This window comes from Meriones unguiculatus, chromosome 19, assembly GCF_030254825.1.
Source record: "Meriones unguiculatus strain TT.TT164.6M chromosome 19, Bangor_MerUng_6.1, whole genome shotgun sequence".
Classification (NCBI taxonomy): Eukaryota; Metazoa; Chordata; class Mammalia; order Rodentia; family Muridae; genus Meriones; species Meriones unguiculatus.
This window is the reverse complement of record NC_083366.1, coordinates 14,211,754-14,226,261: the sequence shown is the minus strand read 5'-3', so window position 1 is coordinate 14,226,261 and position 14,508 is coordinate 14,211,754. Positions and strand designations below refer to the sequence as shown.

Here is a 14,508-nt window from a genome sequence, read left to right as displayed (position 1 = left end):
GTGACACAGACAGGCAGAGAGACAGGCAGCCACACACACGCGCACACACACACCACTACTGAGGACACCAACCACAGGTCCAGCTGCTCACTGCCCTTTGCCTGACACTCCAACTTTGAATGACATCTTTAGCAGGGCTGCCCTGTGTTCCTCTGACGTAAACACAGCCCTCCTGAACCTATCCCCTCTTCCTTCCTGTATCACAACTGAGCATGGGAATACCCTGAAGCCAGTCCTCTCTATTTTCCCACAAGCTCCTCTACCTGCCTCTTGATCTGCAATAGAGTCTTCAGAAAAGGGGGGGAAACAGCTGCAGTCTGCTGACCTCTGTCTAACACCAGCATTCACTTCTCAGAGTCTCTCAGTCACCATGCCATGACACTGCAACAACTGGCTTCCAGGACTGGACCTAAGATTTACTGTCAGTGGGGACGACGAACATGTATGACGACGACATCTCTCAGACACTCTTCAATTCTGCACTAGAAACTGTCCCTACAACACAGTCAAACTCTAGACAAAACACAGTGGCCCACCTCACCAGGTAGCTCAGCTAGTCCCTGTCAGCAGGCGTGGGCAACTCATGCTCTCGGCCCCAAGTGTCTGGCTGACAACATCAGGCTTCACAGGGATAGAAACTTAATCCCCATTCTTCTCGGTGGTTTCTCTCATTCTTTCTAAAACAGCTTAAATCAAAAAGTGCTAATTTCCATTCACAGCTCTAAAAGTAACAGCTGTTAAAAAAATGTAGGGTCACTCTGTATAATTCTTAAAATATCACACTTACCTACCCTGCAACAAGGGCCTAGTTCATCTTTTAACTACAATGAACTCAGGGCCTGTTCCCTAAGCACCTGTACAAAGCCTCCCTCAGCAACCCCAGAAACAGCCCCCATCGACTTACCATGTCTAAAAGTAACCCAAGACAGCTTCCCAAATTACTGTATTTCTTTCACAGTTAAGGCACAAAACCCATGGTACTAGATGGATAAAAGCATTCACTCCTTTAAATCTACTCCCCGTAAGTACTTGGGGTTAGGAAAAGTTCAGATGGAAAAGGCGCAGCACTTCTCCACAGGAAGGAAAAAAAGAAAATAATAGATTGCTTCAAACAGGAAAGGCAAGAACAGGCAAAGATTAGAACAGGGGAAGACACAAGGAAATAGGAAGTTCTTGTGGAACCATGCTAAAGTTAGGCATAGCTATGGATGCATACATAGATCTTTAGTTCAAACTTTCCCTGCCCAGTATGGAGCCAGTGAAGCCCAAAGCTGGTCAGTTTCTCCCTAGCACTTTTTCTAAACCCACTAAGGTACATTTGGACTTACACAAATGGCTGAAAATCCAGATCTCACTGAACCAAACTCTGAAGTCCACTTTCTCAAAACAATCCTGCACTTCGAATTCTAGAGAGAAGGAGCTCTCTCTTAGACATTAACAACACTAATTAAGCCATAGTACTCATCTGTGCATCCCCCGTTCAGTGAGGGGAAGAATCTTCTACCCCTCAATCATCAGAGAAAACCAGTAAAAGCCCTACCTTTACTGTGGTTATTTTAAAGAAAAACCAGCGCTATAGTGACTGAGACCCAGCACCTGTCGTCCTACGGTAACAGGGCTTCTCTGAGCGCCCCTCAGGTACAAAGTAAGTCCTTTAACCACATCCGCAATGGACTCTCCAACAACTGGCTCTTGGCATACATGGCAACCAAAATGAAGGGAAAGACTCCTAAACTCTGACCTGAGGTCCAAGCTCACACTGTCCAAAGCACCACAGAGGGGGTGAAAAACAAGAGCCGGGCACTCTGCAGTTTGTTTCCTCCTGGACTTTATTCTGACTCTATTACGTAGCCAAGTGCCATGACTAGAAAAGCAACACAGATCACTACAGAGTGCTAACTATTCTGCCCTCCACCTAGGGGTCACTGCAACCCTGCAACTACTGCAAGCATTGAGGAACCCCAAAGTACAGATAAAAAAACCTCCAAATAGGAGGGACAGCAACAAAACCATGTACCTGAGAGCACACAGCCACAACTTCCTCCTCACCACACCTCCTAGCTTCAAAAGCTATTGCATCATCTCCTGAACACCCTGCCTCTACAGGGCTGTCTCAGAGTCTTCTCTCCACTGTGCACATTAAAGAATTCAAACATTAACATTTTCACAAGGGGGAAATAAAAATAACAAGCATGTCCACTGGCCAAATATGTGACCAAATGGCCCTCAAAACTCACTGTGCAGTGGAAACTTATTTTACTCTCTCGACCAAAATTCCGCCTCAAGCATGCGTGGTGCATATGGAAAAACCACTGATATTCTTTCTACAAAGCAGCTCTTTCCAGCTTGTATTTCTCATGAATTTCAGAATTTTTTTAAAGAAATACTTGCCTTTTAAGCAGTCAGTCCCAAGCTACTCCTGACATCCAAAGGGAATATATATATATATATATATATATGTATATGTATGCATGTAGGTATATTCCATAAAGCCTTTTGTGAGCTCTCTCCAGTAAACTGCAGAGCACATTACTTTTTCATTCGTCTTCCCTCTCCCTTCTGAATAAGTAGTTACTGGCAAGGCTCTGAGAAAATATATTCCAAAACAAGTTGTTGCTCTAATCCTCTGTCAAAGTGGCAAAGGAATATTGCAAAGTTGTCAATATTAAATGTTATACTTTAGACAAGTGTAAAGGTTACGAATTTATTAATAATGTGTTCACTTAGTCTCTCTTGCGCTCTTTCTCTTTTCCCTATCACAAATAAAGCAAGCATGCCTTCTTCATCCTCAGGGTATGTTTGGGTATCTTTTTTGTTTTTGTTTTGTTTTAATTTTCACAAATATATATTATATAATCGGAAGTGTAAAGCCTGAAACTACAAACATTTAGAAACTGTCCCTAGCCGCACGCCTGTGACAGGATTTAAAGCAACGTTAACAGCTTAAGGTGTCCAGATGATAGAAGGGTAGCATGCCTAGAAAAAGACACTGGCCTGCCTGTTAGCAAAGAGGCACAAATTCAGAAAGTTAAGTCTGACATGCCTCATTCTACTCCTGTGTTGGTCCCTTCAGTATTCTATGTAACTTCGCTTTGCAGTCCTGGACAAAAATCTTTCTGAGAAGGGACTGGTATGGTATGGTTGGTGTCTGCATTTCACCCTCTCAACAGGAACCCTCTGGATTTCAAAGAGAGCTGGGACGCTTCACTTCCCGCACACATGTCAAAACTTGGCTCTAATGCATCCGATTACCTCCCAGTCACCCAGGAGGCAATCACGAAACCCAAGGAAAACGTTGGGACTTCTGCGCAGACCTCACCCAACCTCCTGGCTTGACCGGACTCAGCAGAGTCCAACCTAGAAAAGTTACTTGCAGAAAGGAAACAGTGTCACCACCACCTTTCAAAGCAGTGCGACCCCGCCTTTGTCTGCCGGGCAGGGGCTGGCGTCGGGAAGCTGACCCCATCCTGCCGCCGGGGCAGGCGAGGCGGGCATCTGGCCGCGGGCAGCGCAGCCGCTGCAGCCTGGGTCTCGGGTCCGGGTCTGCAGCGCCGAGGATGCAACAATGAGCCGAGCAACAGCCTGGGTCCGGCCCCCCCACCGGGGTCCCCTCCGCCCCAGCGCCGCTCCACCGGGGCCGCCGCCCGGGCCCTGCACCCTCGACCTCCCCAGGCAGCGCAGGGGGCCACCGGGCTCCCGCCAGCCGCCTGCGCCCCAGGGACCCCGCGCTGCAGGCCAGGCGCAGGATTCCCCCGGGTCAGGCAGGCGTCGCTTTCTCCCGGCGGGCGGCCGCCTCGCAAGCCCCTCGTCTTTGTGTGAGAAGTAAGTGCGGGGCCAGCCTACCTCGCACAAAGGCGCGCTGCTCCCCGGCGCGCTCCGCCGCTGGCGGTGGTACCCGGCACCTTGGGAGCCGAGGTGGCGAGAGGGCGGTTCCGACGGCGGTCGCAACGCCCGACTGAAGCCCGTCCGGCTCAGGGCGGCTCTCACACCCGCGGCCCCGCGCGTCAGAATTAAGTGGCGGGGCGGGGCCGCTGAGTCATCACCAGGCCACGCCCCAAATATAGGCCACGCCTCGATTTCTTACCACGCTCCCCCCCCCCCCCCCCCCCCCCCCGCTCCGAGCCTTCAGCTTTGGTTGGCCCTGATGCAGAGGAGTGCAGAGGAGTGCTTTGGGTCTTGGATCAGGTGTCAGGAGTTGAGTGCTTTACTTTGGTTAGCTTGGGGACCCAGGAAGGAAGAGCAGGAAGACAGGAGTAAAAATTGTCACCTGTCTAATGGAAGGAGACAGATTCAAGTTCACTGCGCCTACAGTGTAAAGATTCAGTATGCACCTGCTTGTGTGTGCCGCCTCTCATCTTTCTGTCTCTCTTTGTATTTGTGTCTCCATGTCTGTCTCTCTCTTGCTCCGCCTCTATTTGCCCCTCTGTCTTTCTCTGGGTGTCTTTTCTGTCTCTGTTGCTCTTTTGCTTTGTTTCTCTCCTCTCTCTCTCTCTCTCTCTCTCTCTCTCTCTCTCTCTCTCCCCCACCTCCCTCTCTCTCCCTCCCTCCCTCTTTCCCTCCCTCTGTCCCTCTCCTTCACTAACTCCCTCTTTCTTCCTCCCTCCTTCTCCCTCCCTCCCTCTCTCTCTCTCTCTTTCCAGTCCGCTGAAATGCCGCCAAATATTTTTGGAAGAGAACTCAAAAGGAGTTTGTTATACTTACATAAACTCACAGTCAACCCAAGGCTCAGAACCCCAAACCCTGGGTTTTCCTCCCCACCCTCATCAAAGGGCAGCTGAAGACTTAAATCAAGGAAGGACTTACTGATTTTTTTTTTAATTCTCTCCAATTTTCGTTCTCTGGCTCGCTTACGTTGAGTTGTTTCCCTGGCCACCTCAAAGATTCGAAGATTACCGCCTACCTGAATCGCAGCAACTACAAAAGCAGGAGCTGGCTCAGGGTGAAAACAAGGCCAGCAGGTTGATGGATTCTATACCAAATGCTTTTTCATTTTCTTGGCAGCGGATGACTAAGGATTCATTTATTAGGAAACTTTTCTGACTCAAAGAGCTTAGGTCATATTTGCACAGAAAAATAAATGCTCTGGATGGATTTCAGTGACAAATTGCTTATTCCAGAGGTATCTCTCCTACACGGCATGCTCAGCCAGCCCCTGGGCATCTGCCCAGCCCAGAAGCAATAGAATCACTCACCCCAGGGTTTACATTACTTCATGCTAGTCTAAAATATGACAGGCAATACTGGTAACTTTGCAACATTCCTTTGCCGCGTTTACATAGACTTAAACCAATGACTTGTTTTGGAATATATTTTCTCAGAGCCTTCCTAGTCATACCTCTGCTCATACCTCACTCACAGTCTGCCATTCCTCCTCACCCCTGCTTCGCATGGTGGTGCTTCTCTTCACTGGTTAGCCACTAACCAGAACTTGGGATCTAGCCTAGATTCCTACTCCTCTCCACTCTCCACACTGGTGTCAACCCCTAAGGTCCCATATGATGGCTAGCACAGCCTCCCTCATCTCCTGTAAGTGCCACACTTGTCTCTGGGCTCTGTTGCTGTAGTATGGCAGCAGTGTCCCAACCAGTCCTAACCACCACCGTCAGTGTCCCAGGTGCTTTGTGGGTGAACTTTTCAATACAAACTTTCAGCTGCTGCTGCTGCTAAATTCTCTGTTGTCTCAGCTCCTTTTCCTGCCACTTTCACAAAACATCTGTTAGAAGCAAGGGATGGGGACTTACTCTGGCTCAGTTTCACGAGTTGGTGTCCTTCCTGGTGGCTGGTGTATCTGACGGTAAGTCCTTACACCATGAGTGCCCAGGAGCACAAAGAATGAGAGTAGAACCAGGTGCCAGTTATAATTTTCAAAGCCCACACCAGTGATCTACACCCTGAAGATTCCATAGCCCCCAAAATACCACCACTGGTGGTGGGCCACACACTGAAAGCGTGAACCTATAAAGAACATTAGAGATTCTATGTCTAACTTGTAACAGATTCCCCAGTTCCTGCTACAAGATGGCGTTCAAGCTGCTTAGTGCAGTGCTCCAAAGGAAAGCACCCTTCCCTGAAACCACCTTGACCGTGGTCCCATGCTCATCCCACTTCCCCTAAGCACCTAGGACTCTGCTCCGCCACTATGTCACATTTGCTGCATGGCCCTGCTCTGTGACCATTGACGCCAGGCTGTAGGGTGAGTAGGTCACCTACTAAGTTCTTCCACACACTTCTGCCCCTGCATCCAAAAGCTGCTCCCCTGTAAAGCCTTCGCTGACCTGCTCTAACCAAATGGGTTGATTCTTCCCCTCTGTACCGAGCACTGTAATTACCACAGTGCATTGCCAATATGCGTTCCCTGAGTGCATATTATGCTTGCCATACATACTTATCTATACTTCCTCGGGCTTAATTTAGCACGTGCCGTAGAAGTGGTGCTAGGGTGTAGATTGTATAGTCTTCATAACATACAAATGGAAATCCTAACCAACCACCCCCATCCCAGTAGAGCTCTTTGGCAATAAGCCCGTATAGAGGTAATTAAGTTAAACAGGGTCATGAGTTAGATATTAGTTGCTTGTCTGAGAGAAGCAATATTTAGGAAGAGCGTATTTTCCACACGTAGTTCAAGGAGATAGGCAGGTACATGACAGAAGTGTGCAATGGTTGTGCCCATGGTACCCACCCATCCAGAAGCAGAGAGAGATGAATGCTGTGGTGCTCAGCTCTCTGTCTGCTTTTGACATAGCACCAGACCACAGCCTACGGAATAGCACCACCCACATTTCATGGTGGCATCCCACTGAATAACCTAATCTTTATAGTATCTGAGCAGATATACCAAGGGGCTTGTCTCTGGTGATTCTAGACCCTGTGAAACTGACAATCAATGTTAAATGATCTTATAGAAAGAAAAGTGGCAAGCTCCCCCTCCAGTCTCTCTCTCTCTCTCTCACACACACACACACACATACACACACACACATGTTCATACACATGCACAAGGACACAAAGAGAAGGCGGTTGTCCAGAAACCAGAACAAGAGGCCGTACCCAGAAACAACCTTCCTGGCATCTTAACCCTTACATTCTAGCCTCCAAACCTGCATCAAAATAAAATAAAGGGTCTTGTTCGTACCTGACAGTCTGTGGTATTCTTTTATGGCAGCCTGATCAGATGACATAAATAGCACGATTTGGACCCTCACTTTGGTAAGACACTCCCCAGCCAGCGTGCCTGACTTATCCCCTCAAAGCAGACTGCACAGACTTCCATGCTGTCAAACCATTGGGTAGAGTGTCTGAATGTGATAAGTGACCACAGAGCCTTCCGTCCCTGCCCTCTCAGAGAAATGAAAACACGTTTGTTCTGCCATCTGAGATTAAAAAAAAAAAAAAAAAAAAAAAAAAGCCTTCAGAGCCTAGCCTGTGGTGTCAGGCACTACATATCTTTTAACCCCAAACAAATAAGAGTGAGAACAAACATTTGATTTTTGAAATACAATTGGAGGTAGGCAACACCCTTTTGTGAAGTCCACTTTTGGTAAGTTCAGCCAAGCCAACTTGATTTGGTTATCCCTAGAGCCGCTGTGGGTAGACCCTGGAAATAAGAGCTTTAATGCGAGAGGCACTGATGGCCACGCTCTTAAACAGCCAACCCCAGTGCCTTTGTCTCAGCTGGCATGGAATCAGTGCTTGTTGAATGGGTGAACCTGGAACTTCTGAGCACAGCTGGACGACTTAGAGGACCCACAGGTGATTCCACACTCCACTGAGAGTCTGAACACGGACAGGGCTCTGGGATGAGGATATAGGTACATACTGAGCTGCACATGGACTTTCATTTCTGGCTGGTTCGTTTTTGTTTTTTGCTGTTGTCGGTTTGTTTTAATCGGACAAGGGGGGCCTTGGCAGACTGACTTATCGCCAAATAAAACACAAAAAGAAAACGTTTCAACGGTTTCTGAGTCACGTAGCCCACCACTGTGACAGATTCTATAATCTCACATTACTGGAAAATGTATCTAGTCATTGGCACCATAAGGTCACTCATGAACTTGGCATTAGTCTCATGATTTTGCTATGATGGGAAGGAGGAACTTTTAAATTGATTCCTAAAGAAAACTGAAGAAAAAAGAAGAGAGCATTTGGGAGCATAAAGTAAAGCAAAAAAATCAATTTGGATTAAGACATGCTGGTTTTGTGCTCTTCTTTGGTCATTCCCTTATGCATCATCTTGGCAACCCTTACTTTGTATCCTAACCATCATCCAAGAAGGCTCTGAAGAGACAAGGTGAGCATAACTGTGCCCTGAAATAATTAATTCTTGCAGATGTACACTTTTTAGTACCTTATATCTTCACTATGTCTCATACACACAAGTCAATAATTCATTCAAAAAACAAATAAAATTTTTATCTTGAAATAAAATGTTGAAGCCTTGACTTTTATCCAGATCATGCTCTAATATCTAATAGATATTAGAACATCCATTACCTAATACATTACAACAATTATGTCAAAACTTAGTGTCTTAAAATAAAGATGAGTAATTTGTTCACAGTGCTGTGGCATTACAGACAAGGCTCAGCGGATAGATCTCAATTCTGTTCTATATAGCAGTCACATCCAGCCTGGCTAGGTTCTCTGCTAAAGAACTCACAAAGATAATTCAAGGTGTTTTATGGCTCAAGAGTTTGTGGTTCACTCTTCCACACCTCCCATCTTGGAGCTTTGGGTCCTTTTCTAAACTCATTTGGCAGAATTTCATGCCTGTTGTTGTAACATTGAAGGTCTTGTTTGGGGGTGGTTTTTTGTTTGTTTTACTGTTGTGTTTTGTTTTGTTTTGTTTTGTTCTTGCTGGATGTCATCTAGGAGCCATCCAAAGCCCCTCAGATCTCCCCATATGCTTCAATGGATGGCCCTTTCCACCATTAAATTCTTCAGTGCTTCTAACCAGTGACTTTCATCTCAGCCTCTATTGAAAGGTCAGACCTGAATCTTTCCCTGAATCTTCAAAATCCCATCTTAACGTGGCATGTTTTGAAAATGGTTTGAGTTGTATCTTCTCAAAAAGCTCATGTTCTGGAAGTGTAGCAGTGGGAGGCTGTGGACCAAGAGATGGAGCCTCGTGGGAGCGCCTTAAGTCATTGGGCCTTCAAAAGATTCTTAAGCCCAGCCTCTCTGGCTTCCTGTGTCAAGATGTGATCACTTCCTCCCACACATTCAAATTTTAATGACATTCAGCATTTCTGTCATAACCCTGACAGAAATCAAACAGAGAACAACTGATCCTGAACTTTTAGATGGCAAACCCATGAGGTCAATAAAACTTTTTTCTTCAGAAAATTAGCCTGTCATAGATATTTTGTTATGGTACATGGCAGGACAAAGTTCAGCATATTGTGGAATAACAGAAGCAAGGCATGGGTGCTCTATAGGCCAGTAGGCTTGGAGGATGCTTTAGAACTCCACCACACACGTGTGAACATGGGTAAATGGGTACAGAGGCAGACAGACATTCTCTCCTATAGAATTTCTAAACCTTGGGTCAGCAAGATGAGTCAGTGGGTAAAGGTGTTTGCTGCCAAGCTGGACAACCTGAGTTTGGTCCCTAGAACCTACCTGGTGGAAGGAAAGAATCAGCTCCTACAAGTTGTCCTCTGACCACCACATGCCCATAAAATAAATAACATAAAATGTACTTGAGGGCATGCAGAAGAAGGGAGTCCTCGGTAACTATCCTGCACGGAGTTCAGTTACGCAGCTAAGCCAGAAAGCCCAGGGCTGAGGATGCTTGTGTGGGTGATAACTGGCTGGATATAGTTCCATCCTGTCACCCAGATTCCACAGTTCAATACACAGTACAGTTCGTTAAGCCCTGATGACCTGGATATTGAAAATTAGGAAAAGGAAAACAAAGCTAAGAATATTTCACCCTAATTTTATAGCTTAAATAGCATAGTGATGTGAATACGCTCTGTTCTGCTTATTTTGATAGCCTGTTTGACACAGTTATTATATAACTATAACCCGGTAGTCTATCACCCTGGGACTTCATTTATAGAACTCACTTGTGGAGTATTTTGTGAAAAGTTCTATGGCTTCTTATGCAAAGACAGTGCACACATACCTTCTAAAATGAATAGTGCTTGGAAGATGTGACGGAGAGTCTTAATTGTCCCCAAGATGGATTTTAGATCACTATGGAAACAAATCTCTGGGCATGTTTGTGAGGGATGGTCTAGGTTAGATTAACTGAGGTGGGAGTATCCATCCTAACTGCGGGTGTTACCTTTCTATGGCACAGGGTCCTGGGCTGACTGAAGAGAAGAAAACAAGCTGGGCAGTGACACTAAACGCTCTCTGAGCTCTGACTGTGGATGCAGGAGCTGCCCCAGGCTCCTGCTGCCTGCCTTCCTCCCCTTGGTGGACTATGCACATGAACTGAACCGTGAGCCAGAATAAACCCTCATTACCTAAGTGGCTTTCACTGGGTGTTTGGTCACAATGAGAAGACAAATAATTAATTCAGAAGGGATAAAAACGGCATATGTGAATTGGCTTATAGCCTATAAGCCTGCTTTAATAACCTGTTACATTAAACAATCTCTGTTGTGAGCACTTGTGAGCAACGGTGTAGAATCATTTCATTAAACATGCTGGTAGTATATTAACAAAACATGCTAACAGCTAATTGCATGATAACAAAAATAAATATTCTCCCAGTAGGACTGCCCATTACAGAGCATTCTGCAGACTCCCTGCCAGAGCGACACCTCGTAAGCTGACTGAACACTTCCCTGTTTCTAGAGAGCTGAAGGACTGATTTCAAAAAGTTACTATATGTATTTCTTTAAACGTCTAATTCCCTTTTAAGAAAATGCATGTTCTATATTGTTTGGACCTTAAAATCAAAGGGGCTCTGTGAAATCCCAGTTCTGATTTGTAATTATCATGAAGAACCAGGAGAAACAGCTGTGAGTTCCATAAACAATTACCAAACGGTGCAAAGATCTGAGCCTCACATCTTTTTCTTCACATGAATCTAAAACCAGAAAAGAAGGATTTCCTGAGGTCTTCCTGTGTATTTAAAATGAAAAGTCTGTGAAAACAAAACAAGAGGGAAGAGCACAACTGTTCATCCTGTCAAAAAACACTAAGATTGCGAGCAGTGCCGTTAACTGAGGCGGTTCTGCATCTGACCAGTGACGTCATACCTCTGTACTGCTCACTTCAAATGACTTGCATGGAGGACTCACACACATATCACAGTCTACTGAGGAATTTGTTCTGAGTGTGGTCTGTTCCAACTTATTTTTCCCCTTTGACATTCATCGTAAATTCCTGTCCATCAGCAGGAACAGCCCTCAGAAGGCTTGATTGACTACCAGACTGTCTTCTTTCTTTATTCCTCTACCTGGGATTTGGTGTAATGAAGCAAGTCCTTGGAGTGATGAGATGACCAGGACTAAGGAGATGTGCTCAGGTGGAGCTATGGCTCTTAACTAGGAGTGCTTGCTCAGTTCTCAGCACTCACTGCGTGGCTCAAGACGGCTGAAACTCTACCTCCAGGGGATCTCACACCCTCTTCTAGTTTCCAGTGGCACCTGCACATACATGATACACAAACAGACAAACAGGCACCCATGCACACACACAAAAAAATAAATAAATGATAAACTTACAGAGATCTGTTTTTTCTAGTTTCAGCTTTGCCACCAGGTGACTTTGGACAGGGTATTTAACTCATTGTATCCTTCCTCTTCTTCTGGACCCAATATGTACAAAAATTCCACAGTCGTCGTGTTTCTGCCAGACTTGGTTGCGAAGCAAAGCTGTTTGATCTACTTGAAGTTTACTGGTAAAGTCCAAAGTGCAGCGAACGTGAATTCTTGCCAGAGGTTTTCTTACTAGCTTCGCTTACAGAAGCATGTCTCCCACATTTAAGCTGCTAATGATTGCTGGATTTTTAAAGTCCTTTCCCCTGTTAACTTTCTTCTGTCTGCTCCAAACGATTATACTATGAACTGAAGCTCTCGCTAACATCTGCTTTCACTGGATCATGTGAAGAGGACAGCAAATCAGAAGGACAAAGAGACAAGAAGGGATAAAAGTCGGTCTCATCCAGGTCCACCTCCCAGACATTTGCCATCAGAGCTCGGGACTTGCTGTTCTGCCCTCAGCTTGCAGCCCGCCCCGTGACCTCCTCCTCTAAATAAACAGCTGAAAGGTATTGTGGAGCGCAGGGAGGCACACCTGCTTTCCTCAGCTCGTTTTTCTTCGCAGCAACTGTTGAAGCCATTTGCTATCATCAACACTGTTCATTTACAAGCTCGCATAAGGAAAGAAAGAAAAGGCTATCATAGACACTGTCTTGATCTATGAGAGACCAAGAAAGTTGATAACTTTCTGTCCAAAGGAATGAAAGACAGAGAAGCAGAGACAAAAATCCACAGAAAGGGAATATGTTTAAAAAAAAAAAAAAAGGAAGAATGAAAATGAAGAAAACAGCTACAGATTCTCAAAGTGGGGAAAGAAAATACTAACCACCGTGACTAACTTAGTCTGGAAACTGACATGAGTTAGAAAAATAGAGCGTGGCTGTGCATGCCCACGGTGAAGCAAGAAACCTGGAGATGACTGCTAGCTTTCAGTGAGCTAGTCAGCAATCACAGTTTACTCACAGGACCAGAAGAAGCTGGCTCTGTGAAAAGCAATTGTAAGATTTGTTTATTCTCAACCTTCTGCTTCTTCAAGAGATGGCTTATCCTCATCCGTGTGACTTCCTTCTTAGCCTCAAGCCTGCTTATCAACTATACAGCAGATGGTCTCTTTGCCACACAAACGTCAAGACAAACTTCTCCTACGTTTGCCCAGCATCTGCTTAGGCAACCACGCCAGGCTACGGTCTTCCCTACACAGATCTCGGAGTTTCTTCCCCCAGCCGCCTCCCCGAAGCTCTGCCTGAATGGAGGTGCAGCCCTCATGGAGTGAACAACCTACCTGCCTGCCTCCTGGTTGCTTCTGGAATGTGTGCGGTACATTTCACACAATCCCTCAAGCCATCTTGCAAGGCAGCCACGTGAGCTAGCCTAATCAAGGAAAGATAACCCCCTCCCCCAATTCCCTTGAGCCAGACCACTGGCTTCTTCTTCTTGTTGTTCCATTAAAGTCAAAGTACCATAACAGGAAGATGATGGATCTGGGGACAAAAGCTCTTGCCATTCTAGCCTGGCAAGCTGAGCTCTATCCCCAGAACCCATGTTGTAAGCCTGATACAGTAGCGCACACCTGTAATCCCAGCACTCCTGCAGAGACACATGACAAGTCACATGACAGGAGATTGGCTGGGAGCTCAAGGGCAGCAGAGACCCAGGCTCAAAACACAGAAAGAAAAAACCTGCTCCACAAATCTTGTCATCTGACATCATGCTCACAGACACACACACAAACACACGCGCACACACACAAAGAAACACACACACACACACAGACACACAGAGAGACAAACACACAGACACACATATGATCATTAAACAATTAATGTTTAACAATTTTAAAGTTCTGTCTTTAAGAAAGGACTCTTTTGCTGGAAATGAAGGACTCCGTGCTAGACAGCTTGACCTATAAAAGGTAGGAGTCCCGGGGTTAATGCCCAGCACTGCCAAAAATGGAGGGAGCTGTTTTCTCCATTAGCTATTATCCTAAGGAGTTGCTGTTGGTGATTCCTTACTGGCTTTTTAAGTGTGTCTGTGAGGAAAGGAGTTAACTGGATTTGAGAAGAGAATTAAAAGTACGTTTAAAAGGAAAGCAACAAGGCTCTCCAAGGTAGCTTAGCAAGAAAGGGCACATGTCACACAATCTGGACACCCAAGTTCCATTCACAGAACACACACAAAGGTGGAAAGAGAGAACTGCGTTTACAAAGTTGTCTTCTGATCTCCACCCCTGTCCTATGGCCTGTGTCCCCTCCCACACAAATCATGCATAGACATCTACAATAATAACAAAATAATGAAAAGTTCAGTATCTGCTGTAGTGCTCGTTTTTAAAACTTTTTTTATGCGGGGAATTTATGCTTCTACCTCCCTTCCACCAACCCATTAAGTCTAGGTGAGAGAGAGAAGGTTAATGGGGAGAAGAGGTGCAGACCCCTTCACTTCTGGCTGTTCAGGGTTGAGTGGTTCTTTGGGGGGCTATACCAATCTCCATCAACAGCAAAGAGAGCAAGCAGTCTACTCCATTACTAGCTGGCACAAGACAGTTATCAGCTGTGGACAAACTAAAACCCCACACTTGGGATTAAAACAAAAACATATTTACATGACATAACTGAGTTTTCAAAGACACCAAAACTTCTGTTACAATCTGCATTCATGAAGCTAATAATTAAGAATATGCCCTACATTATAAGTTTTATACTCATGATTTTTACCTTAATAGCTTGCAAACTTTGAAAGCAGGTGACATTTAATGTTCAGATTTCCTCTATGATTGGTATAAGAAGTC

General features: G+C 45.5%; 1 protein-coding gene across 3 annotated transcripts in view; it reads right to left on the bottom strand.

Annotated features, from left to right (window-relative positions):
* The window catches only part of Fam107b (family with sequence similarity 107 member B), a 198,172-nt gene that overhangs the window by 56,877 nt on the left and 126,787 nt on the right, over positions 1-14,508 (bottom strand). The window contains exon 1 of one of the 3 annotated variants that reach the window (XM_060372696.1): positions 11,685-12,007. The exons of 1 other annotated variant lie outside the window; for it this stretch is intronic. The gene's annotated coding sequence lies outside the window, so the exon portion shown is untranslated. Of the gene's footprint in view, positions 1-3,843; positions 4,005-11,684; positions 12,008-14,508 lie in introns of those variants that run through there. One more of the 3 variants, XM_021647498.2, reaches the window with a different exon arrangement.